The sequence below is a fragment of the Gordionus sp. m RMFG-2023 genome, chromosome 1 (assembly GCF_954871325.1).
Source record: "Gordionus sp. m RMFG-2023 chromosome 1, tfGorSpeb1-WG-v2, whole genome shotgun sequence".
NCBI lineage: Eukaryota > Metazoa > Nematomorpha > Gordioida > Chordodea > Parachordodidae > Gordionus > Gordionus sp. m RMFG-2023.
In genome coordinates, this window is record NC_088775.1 from 28808866 (window position 1) to 28818785 (window position 9920).

The window sequence follows — 9920 nt, forward strand, 5'->3', positions numbered from 1 at the left end:
TCAGTTCAGCGATTTTTATTTAAAAACCAGACATGTTTAGACATTCAAATTTAGTGATATAATTTACATTGGTAAGCGGAAAATAGATCCCCGGAAAAAAAAATTCCCGAAAATAATTGCCCAGGAACAAAATCCCCAGAAAAAAATATCCCCTGGAAAATAATTCCCCGAAAAAAAATCTATGGAAAAAATTCCCATAGAAAATTATTCCCCGGAAATTAATTCCCTATTTTTTAGATTTTAAATTAAATATAGAGGAAAATCAATTTCCGGAAAATTATACCGGGAAAAAGATCCTCGAATAATTTTTTTTTAAATTATCAAAAATAACCCTGCTGCTTAATAACGAAAATATTTCTAAAAAATTATAATCAGTATTTTCTGAAAGATAAATATTTATTCTCGACACATTTGAGGATTTTTTAGCATTATTTATGTTTTAATTCGAAGCGATATAGGGCTGTCTTAAAATATGAGACATCTCGGAAAGAAAACATGATAGCTTTTTATAGAAATAGATGTAAATTATGCGTGCAATATAAAATTTAAAAAATAGGTGAAAACAAATTTTTCCCTAGAAATAGGGAGATTATTTCCATAATCTAGTTTTAATATATATTTCAATTAATCTATTTTTGAAGACAATGATTTAAATTTTTAATATATTTATAAAAACTTCATGGAAAATGATTAATAATTTGTGTAAAAATAAATATTTTTTTATAATAATATTTTATTAAATTAAAATTATATTTTCAATAATAATATCTAAAAGTAGATGATAAAATTTAATTTCGTTGATTTTCTCGAAAATTTAACATATTTTATTTAGGGATTTTTTTTCCTACTTTGTTAATTTTCTAAAAATAATTTAATATTTTATAAGGAACAAAAAATAAGGGAATTTTTTCCGGGGAATAATTTTTTAAGAATTATTTTCCTGTGATTTTTTTGGGGGGAATACGCAACCGCTGGTTGCGCTATAATTATCGAATATATATTACTAACAGTAATTAACTAACAAAAATAAATTTATATAATATACAACTATAATAACGAAAAAGAAATTTAGAAACAAAAAAAAATATATTTTGACAATAGGTACGTCGTTTACTTTTGTAATCATAGAAATATTTGTATTTGTGCCCAAATCTGGTGCTTAAAAAATTTAAGGCGGGGGTTCGTCCCGATGTATTAGTGTAATTACTATATATATTTACATTATTTATATTTTATGTAATATATCACGACTTTATTATAATACAGGAACACAAAAACATTGATATATGAAATATTTACTATTTTAATATGATTTTAAAAAATATTTTTACATTATCCTTAGGAAAAATTCCCCGAGATTATGTCGTCAGACTCAAGTGACGACGGCGAAGATAATGTCAAAGTAAAAAAGGATATATTTGAATTTCTTTGACAGAGGAAGAATGGAATCAAATATATCCGAATGCGGATAACCCAAATCGGTTAAAAATGGGTTGGACCCATGTGCTTGAAAAAATAATTTCTAGTCATTTGGAAATACCCTGTTTATGGGTATTTTCTAATAATTATGTATCTCTAAATTCTATTTATTCAATAAAAATTAACGCTTTTTGTAAACAATGTTCAGCTGTATTATTAATTAAAAAATTAAATACTTTAAATAATATATATATAAAATTTATATGTGAAATATATAATTATAAAACAGAATTGCATAATAGTATTTATAAAAAACCATTAAGTGGGATAAAAAGGGAAGTAGTTGCTAATGAATTACAAAAAGATTTAGCCATAAACTGGCGTTTGAAAAAAGCAAATGAAACCATGGAATATGGTGAATTGGAACCTAGAACTTTATATTCCTTGGATGTCCTACGTAAATGCAAACAATCCATTTCTAATAAATATAACATTAAATCGGATAGCGTAATCAATCAGTTATTACATCCATACTTCAAATAGATGCCACAGGGAATCGAATTGAATAACTGAGAACCAAGTATTATATAGTTAAAATAATTTATAATCTTTATATATAGCTTTCTCAGGGATATTACACAATATCTGTACATCGAATTGAATAACTGAGAACCAAGTATTATATAGTTAAAATAATTTATAATCTTTATATATAGCTTTTCAGGGATATTAGATAACGTTATGATCTTTTCCCTGATCTCGGGCCTTCCCGTACCTACAACAACAACCTGATGATTGGATGAAATCTCAATCAATTCCACATATCTCCTATGAAATATCCAAGGGTACTCAAGCCGAAAAATTTAAACAACATTAATTAGAACACAACGCCCCCACGCTTATAATAAATATATATCGTGATTATAACAAATTATACTGTTGTTGCGTTTTCTGATTAATATATTACTATTCGTACATAATATTATTCACCATTCCTTCCCTATTATATTACATAAAAAATCTTCGACTTAGATTAAAATATAACGACAAGTACAAAAGCCATAAAGGCCGATATACTTGGCTAAATTAAATAATACATAATTTTTCTAGATAGCTACTTGTAATTCAAGTTTATTGATACATTCTTCTAATATTTTTTAAAATAGTTAAGATCTATCAATAAAAAAGGAATATACTTTTATAAGAGTAATATAATAGGCTTTCGAGCTTTATCATTGGCCTTTTAAACGATAAAATTTAATAGGACAGTGCATATATAATTTCAGTGGAATAAATTTGACCTTGAAACATTTAGTAAGCTCATAAAAAAATTTACAATGATTAAATAATGGCAAAATTAATAGAATGTCTGTCGCTGCACTAGATTTTGTTTTAGTGTAATTTGTTTTTATTAATTTTGTTATTAACTTTTACATTTTAATTTTGGCTATTAAAATTCTTAAGCACTTGTTATCAACGGAGAACTAAAAAGTGATTAAGTTTCATATCCATAATTTGTCAGGTCGAAATTTGACCTTGAAATATTTATTGTTGATAAACTCACTTTCCTTTAATTTTTTTGACATTCCGTTTGAAGAATACGGAGGATCAATTAATATACTAATAATTGGCTATAACTAAAAAAATGATTGCTCAAATTTTTAATTTTCGCAAGGTGCCAAAACCTTTCTATTTTGCTTATAACTCACGAACGGTTCATTCTGTTGATATGCGGTTTAAAGATTCTGGAGGATCAATTAACGCACCACACTTTGGCATATATTTTGGTAATTGATCCTCACTTTTTAAAAAAATTCTTACAACTTCACGCAACAAAAACAGGTCATAACTCAGTTGCGGTTAGTGATCGATATCCGGTTTGGATATTATTAACGCACAAATTAAAGCCTAATGAATTGCCAAGTTTCAGATCGTGATCTTTTATATTTTCGGTTTTGGCAAAGTGCCAACACTTTCTTATTTTGCTCATAACTCAGTAACGGTTCATTCCGCTGCTTTCCGGATAGAAGATCAATTAGGATCAATTAACGGGCTATACAATGATATAAGTTTCGGTAATTGATCCCCAAATCGTTCTTACAGCTTAAATATTTCCGCCAACTTAACGTTTTTAAAACGGTTATAACTCGGTATTGGTTAGTAATATCGATATCCGGTTTGGTGATTGTTAATGTACGTATTGAATACTACATAATTGCCAAGTTTCGAAACATGATCCTTTTTATTTTCGGTTTTGGCAAAGTGCCAATACTTTTTTGTTTTGCTTATAACTAACTAACGGTTCATTCTGTTGATATGCGGTTTAAAGATTCTGGAGGATCAATTAACGCACCACACTTTGGCATATATTTTGGTAATTGATCCTCACTTTTTAAAAAAATTCTTACAACTTCACGCTATAAAAACCGGTCATAACTCAGTTGCGGTTAGTGATATCGATATCCGGTTTGGATATTATTAACGCACAAATTAAAGCCTAAATAATTGTCAAGTTTCAGATCGTGATCTTTTTTATTTTCGGTTTTGGCAAAGTGCCAATATTTTTTGTTTTGCTTATAACTCACGAACGGTTCATTCTGTTGATATGCGGTTTAAAGATTCTGGAGGATCAATTAACGCACCACACTTTGGCATATATTTTGGTAATTGATCCTCACATTTTAAAAAAATTCTTACAACTTCACGCTTATAAAAACAGGTCATAACTCAGTTGCGGTTAGTGATATCGATATCCGGTTTGGATATTATTAACGCACAAATTAAAGCCTAAATAATTGCTAAGTTTCAGATAGTGATTTTTTTTATTTTCGGTTTTGGCAAAGTGCCAATACTTTTTTGTTTTGCTTATAACTCACGAACGGTTCATTCTGTTGATATGCGGTTTAAAGATTCTGGAGGATCAATTAACGCACCACACTTTGGCATATATTTTGGTAATTAATCCTCACTTTTTAAAAAAATTCTTACAACTTCACGCTATAAAAACAAGTCATAACTCAGTTGCGGTTAGTGATATCGATATCCGGTTTGGATATTATTAACGCACAAATTAAAGCTAAAATAATTGCCAAGATTCAGATCGTGATCTTTTATATTTTCGGTTTTGGCAAAGTGCCAACACTTTCTTATTTTGCTCATAACTCAGTAACGGTTCATTCCGCTGCTTTCCGGATAGAAGATCAATTAGGATCAATTAACGGGCTATACAATGATATAAGTTTCGGTAATTGATCCCCAAATCGTTCTTACAGCTTAAATATTTCCGCCAACTTAACGTTTTTAAAACGGTTATAACTCGGTATTGGTTAGTAATATCGATATCCGGTTTGGTGATTGTTAATGTACGTATTGAATACTACATAATTGCCAAGTTTCGAAACATGATCCTTTTTATTTTCGGTTTTGGCAAAGATACTTTTTTGTTTTGCTTATAACTCACGAACGGTTCATTCTGTTGATATGCGGTTTAAAGATTCTGGAGGATCAATTAACGCACCACACTTTGGCATATATTTTGGTAATTGATCCTCACTTTTTAAAAAAATTCTTACAACTTCACGCTATAAAAACCGGTCATAACTCAGTTGCGGTTAGTGATATCGATATCCGGTTTGGATATTATTAACGCACAAATTAAAGCCTAAATAATTGTCAAGTTTCAGATCGTGATCTTTTTTATTTTCGGTTTTGGCAAAGTGCCAATATTTTTTGTTTTGCTTATAACTCACGAACGGTTCATTCTGTTGATATGCGGTTTAAAGATTCTGGAGGATCAATTAACGCACCACACTTTGGCATATATTTTGGTAATTGATCCTCACATTTTAAAAAAATTCTTACAACTTCACGCTTATAAAAACAGGTCATAACTCAGTTGCGGTTAGTGATATCGATATCCGGTTTGGATATTATTAACGCACAAATTAAAGCCTAAATAATTGCTAAGTTTCAGATAGTGATTTTTTTTATTTTCGGTTTTGGCAAAGTGCCAACACTTTCTTATTTTGCTCATAACTCAGTAACGGTTCATTCCGCTGCTTTCCGGATAGAAGATCAATTAGGATCAATTAACGGGCTATACAATGATATAAGTTTCGGTAATTGATCCCCAAATCGTTCTTACAGCTTAAATATTTCCGCCAACTTAACGTTTTTAAAACGGTTATAACTCGGTATTGGTTAGTAATATCGATATCCGGTTTGGATATTATTAACGCACAAATTAAAGCCTAAATAATTGCCAAGTTTCAGATCGAGATCTTTTATTATTTCGGCTTTGGCAAAGTGCCAACACTTTCTTATTTTGCTCATAACTCAGTAACGGTTCATTCCGCTGCTTTCCGGATAGAAGATCAATTAGGATCAATTAACGGGCTATACAATGATATAAGTTTCGGTAATTGATCTTCAAATTATTCTTACAGCTGCAAATCTTCGCACTTTCATTATTTTGCTTATAACTCAATAACCTTTAATTCTGCTGATATCTGGTTTGAAGATCAATTAAGACTCTAAATAATGGCATAGGTTTTGTTAATTGATCCTTACATCGTTCTTACAACTTCACGGACCTCTTGCAACGCATTATTAAAATATTATTCTAAAATTATAATTTAACAGTTAGGTTTTATACCATTATTGTCTCTATATTATATTATCATTTAAATTCATGTCATGAAAATTTTTGATTTAGATTTATCGCTTCAAAAACATTGGGGGCCATTATCATCAAAATCTCACAACCCATCCGTATGAAAGTGATTGCGTGAGATTTCGAAATCTCACAGATCACTTTCACACGTTACACCGGTTTATATATATAATTTTTTTGTAATTCACATTAGTTTAAAATTGTGTATTAGAAAAGTTATTAGTCCTAATAAATTTATGCTTAGTATTTTTAATTAACAAAAATATTTCTTAAAAATTTTATTATCCCCCCCCCCCCCCAGACCAAATTCCTGCGTACGCGCCTGTCTTTATCCCATATTTTCCTAAATGCATCTCTTAATTCAATATTGTAAAATATGTATTATATATTTAAGATATTCTTATGCTATTACATTTATTAATGTAAATTTTATAATAAAAATATATAAACTTATCTGATGAATAACATATTAATAAAAGTAAGCTATTCAGGAATTAAGTCTTGTTTTCTTTTAGATAACTTATCCATCTAAATATTAAATTTGCTTATTCTGCTTGTATAGACTATTTGAAAATAATTTGGCCCTGTATGTACTTCATATGCTATTTCTGTAATTAGCTCTAAAGTAACATTGGTCCCATTTATAGGGATATAGTACTTTTTTGCGCAAATCATGTTGTAATATAAAAAATCAGCTGTATAACAAAAATAGTTTGTTTGAAAGTAAAAATTTTCCAAAAACGTACCTTGGACCACGATTGAAAAACGTTTTGTTTGGAAATAGCCTTAATATTTACGTGCTATTCTGATCTCCAGTGTAAGGAATACAATGTCTATTATTTATCAGTGGTTGATAATAAATGTTATAAAAGTGTGTGCCGCATAGTTGGTTATTGTAAATTGCATCGAAAATTTAAAAAAATACATATAAGAATAATTTATGAATTTCCTTCTAAAAATTAAAATAATATGCTTAGGAAAAAATGTAGGAACCTTTATATACCTCACAAAACAAAGGATCCCCCCTCTCTTAAATAATATATAATGTATAGTGGATACTATATATGTATGTCGATAAGGAACAAATGTACTCCCATGAGATTTTCAGTGGCATAGCTGATTTATACTCGCCCTACCAAATTACCATCAAGCCTATTATATGGGCCGCCTAAAAAAATTGTAAGCCTATGAAAAAAAGAGGTACATTTGGGTAATTCCATGACAAATTGACCAGCGATTCGGCCGACCATCTCATATATGAATGAAACTTGGCAAGTTAATTATTTATGTTGTAAATGTTAATAAAATTAAAATTTTAGAGTGCTAGCTCAACCAGATCCAAAGATATACGCCTTCAAAGTCGAAAATTGCGAAGTGCGTGATTTCATTAAATCTTGTTATTTTAAAAAATACTTAAGATAGAGTTAAAAATTATATATCATTTTATAGCCCTTAAAATTTTACGTTGGAAAATATTAAAAATTTTTAAGTGTTGTCTTATTTCCGGTAAAATAAAAAAATTAACATTGTTAGGAAGGGATTTTTTTGGGTGTTTATATTCACTAAAAATGTTTATTACCTTTATATTAAACGATTTAATAAAAAATCTCGATGGCCATTTTTGTTTTTTAAATTTTATTTGATTTTTTATTATTTTTATAAATAAATAAATGTAATATAGATGACGTTATATTAATATTTTTTATAATATATAATTTTTAATAAAAATATGAAAAGTATTGATCAAAATTAAAAAATCAATGATGTCGGGTGATATATAAGCAGGAAGCCCATACAGATATGATTTTATTAGGACGCTATATTGTAAAATAAACAAATTTTAAAATTTTATACACAAACAATATAAAAATAAATACCTCTTGTTTTAATCTTATCCCATTTTGTGCTTATTAATAGAATTTCTTGAGACGATTTTGTAGGTATGTCCTGTCACTGTAATAGTCATCTACTATTGTTATTATTTGATTAATGTGTAACCATATCTTTTCCTCAATTGTGGGGTAAAAGAAGGATGGTGATGGTCCATGGGAATGTAAAAAGGAAATATATATCTCCTCAGTAATTTCATTCTTCTTTTTTAGTACTGTGGCTAACCACCAAAAATCGTCATAAACACATGTTACGAATCCTTTAATATCGGCAAAAGACAATTAATCGGCATTTGAGATATTCTCAATTTGAAAGTCCTCTGCATATGAATATTTTTTTGATTTAAGCTTACTCAAACTAAAAGGAAATACAGCATGTATTTCCCGAGTTCCTGGAATGGGACGAGCTAAATTGAATCTTTCTCATAGTTTAATCTCATGTAAATTATATTGTTCATAGGTTATATTATATGTAAAATTTACTGATGGCATGTTTTGTTTGCAAACTGATATAAATCAACTGGCGTTAAAATGTGTCCAGAACTGATGCGCTGAAGACTTGAACGTGCTGCTAATCTTTATAATGTTCACCAAGGCCTTCAGGTGGACCTTTTCCATGGAATGTAGCTGAAAAATGCCATCCAGCTGTTACCCCAAAATCTGAATCATGATAACACAGATTTATAAAAAAATTCTGTTTTTATATTGCACAGCTGATCCGTCAGATAAGTAATATATTTTGTTTTGCTTTTTGCTGAATTGATTGGTCAAAAATTTTATCATTTTAGTCTGGTATAAATGTACTCCAATAAGAATAACATCAAGTTGAATTGATTCTGGTATTAACATATAATTAAGGTTTCTATATTGCCATTATTATAATATGCTAACATAGAGTAAATAGTGGCTTGATTATTATTCATCTTTGAACAGCGTCTTGGATTATAAATGCATAATTTTCAGAGAAATCACAAATTTTCAAATTCATTTGCTTATAAAAAATGTTTAAGTTTTGAAATATATGATGATTGATTGATAGCGATGATAGGAATAACAAAATAAAATAAGCTGATAAAATCGTTATTTTCAAATAATAACAATATTAGATCCACAACAATGAAAGGATATATCTACAAATTATGGCCTTAGGAATTTCTATTAATAAGCGCAAAATTATAATAGTTTGAATATAAAATTTTAAAATATGTTTATCTTACAATATAGCGTCAATAAAATAATATCTGTATGAGCTGCCTGCTTATATATCGCCCCAGGACATTATTCTGGGTTATTATATTGATTTTTTAATTTCAATCACAATATTATTCATATTTTTTAAAAATTATATATTATAAAAAAAATTTTAATATAACGCCATCTATATTACATTTTTTTATTTAGATAAATAATAAAAATTCAAATAAAATATATAAAAAAAAGGCTATCGAGATTTTTTATTAAATCGTTTAATATAAAGGTAATAAAATTTTTTAGTGAATATTAACTCCCAAAAAAAATCCCTTTCTAACAATGTTAATTTTTTATTTTCACCGAAAATAAGAATACACTTGAAATTTTTTATTTTTTTTAATATTTTCCAACGTAAAATTTTAAGGGCTAAAAAATGATAAAAAATTTGTAACTCTATCTTAACTATTTTTTAAAATAACAAGATTTAATGAAATCACGCACTTCGCGATTTTCGACTTTGAAGGTATATCTTTGGATCTGGTTGAGCTGGCATTCTAAAATTTTAATTTTATTAACATTTACAACATAAATAACTAACATGCCAAGTTTCATTCATTTTTGACATGGTTGGCCGAAAATCTCATTTTTTTGGTCGACACCCATTTATGATCTTTCCTTAATAAAAAAATATATTACAAAGGCAGTGTTAAAAAGATCTCGGGTGGGCAACTTGCGTAAGATAAAGACAA

The 9920-nt window shown here is 28.4% G+C and overlaps 1 long non-coding RNA gene across 1 annotated transcript; it reads left to right on the forward strand.

Annotated features, from left to right (window-relative positions):
* The first annotated feature begins 1661 nt into the window (after positions 1 to 1661).
* On the forward strand, positions 1662 to 2458 carry LOC135922083 (uncharacterized). Its single transcript, XR_010570726.1, has 3 exons — positions 1662 to 1999; positions 2040 to 2095; positions 2136 to 2458. It is a non-coding gene; the product is annotated as an uncharacterized LOC135922083 (long non-coding RNA).
* Positions 2459 to 9920: the final 7462 nt, after the last annotated feature.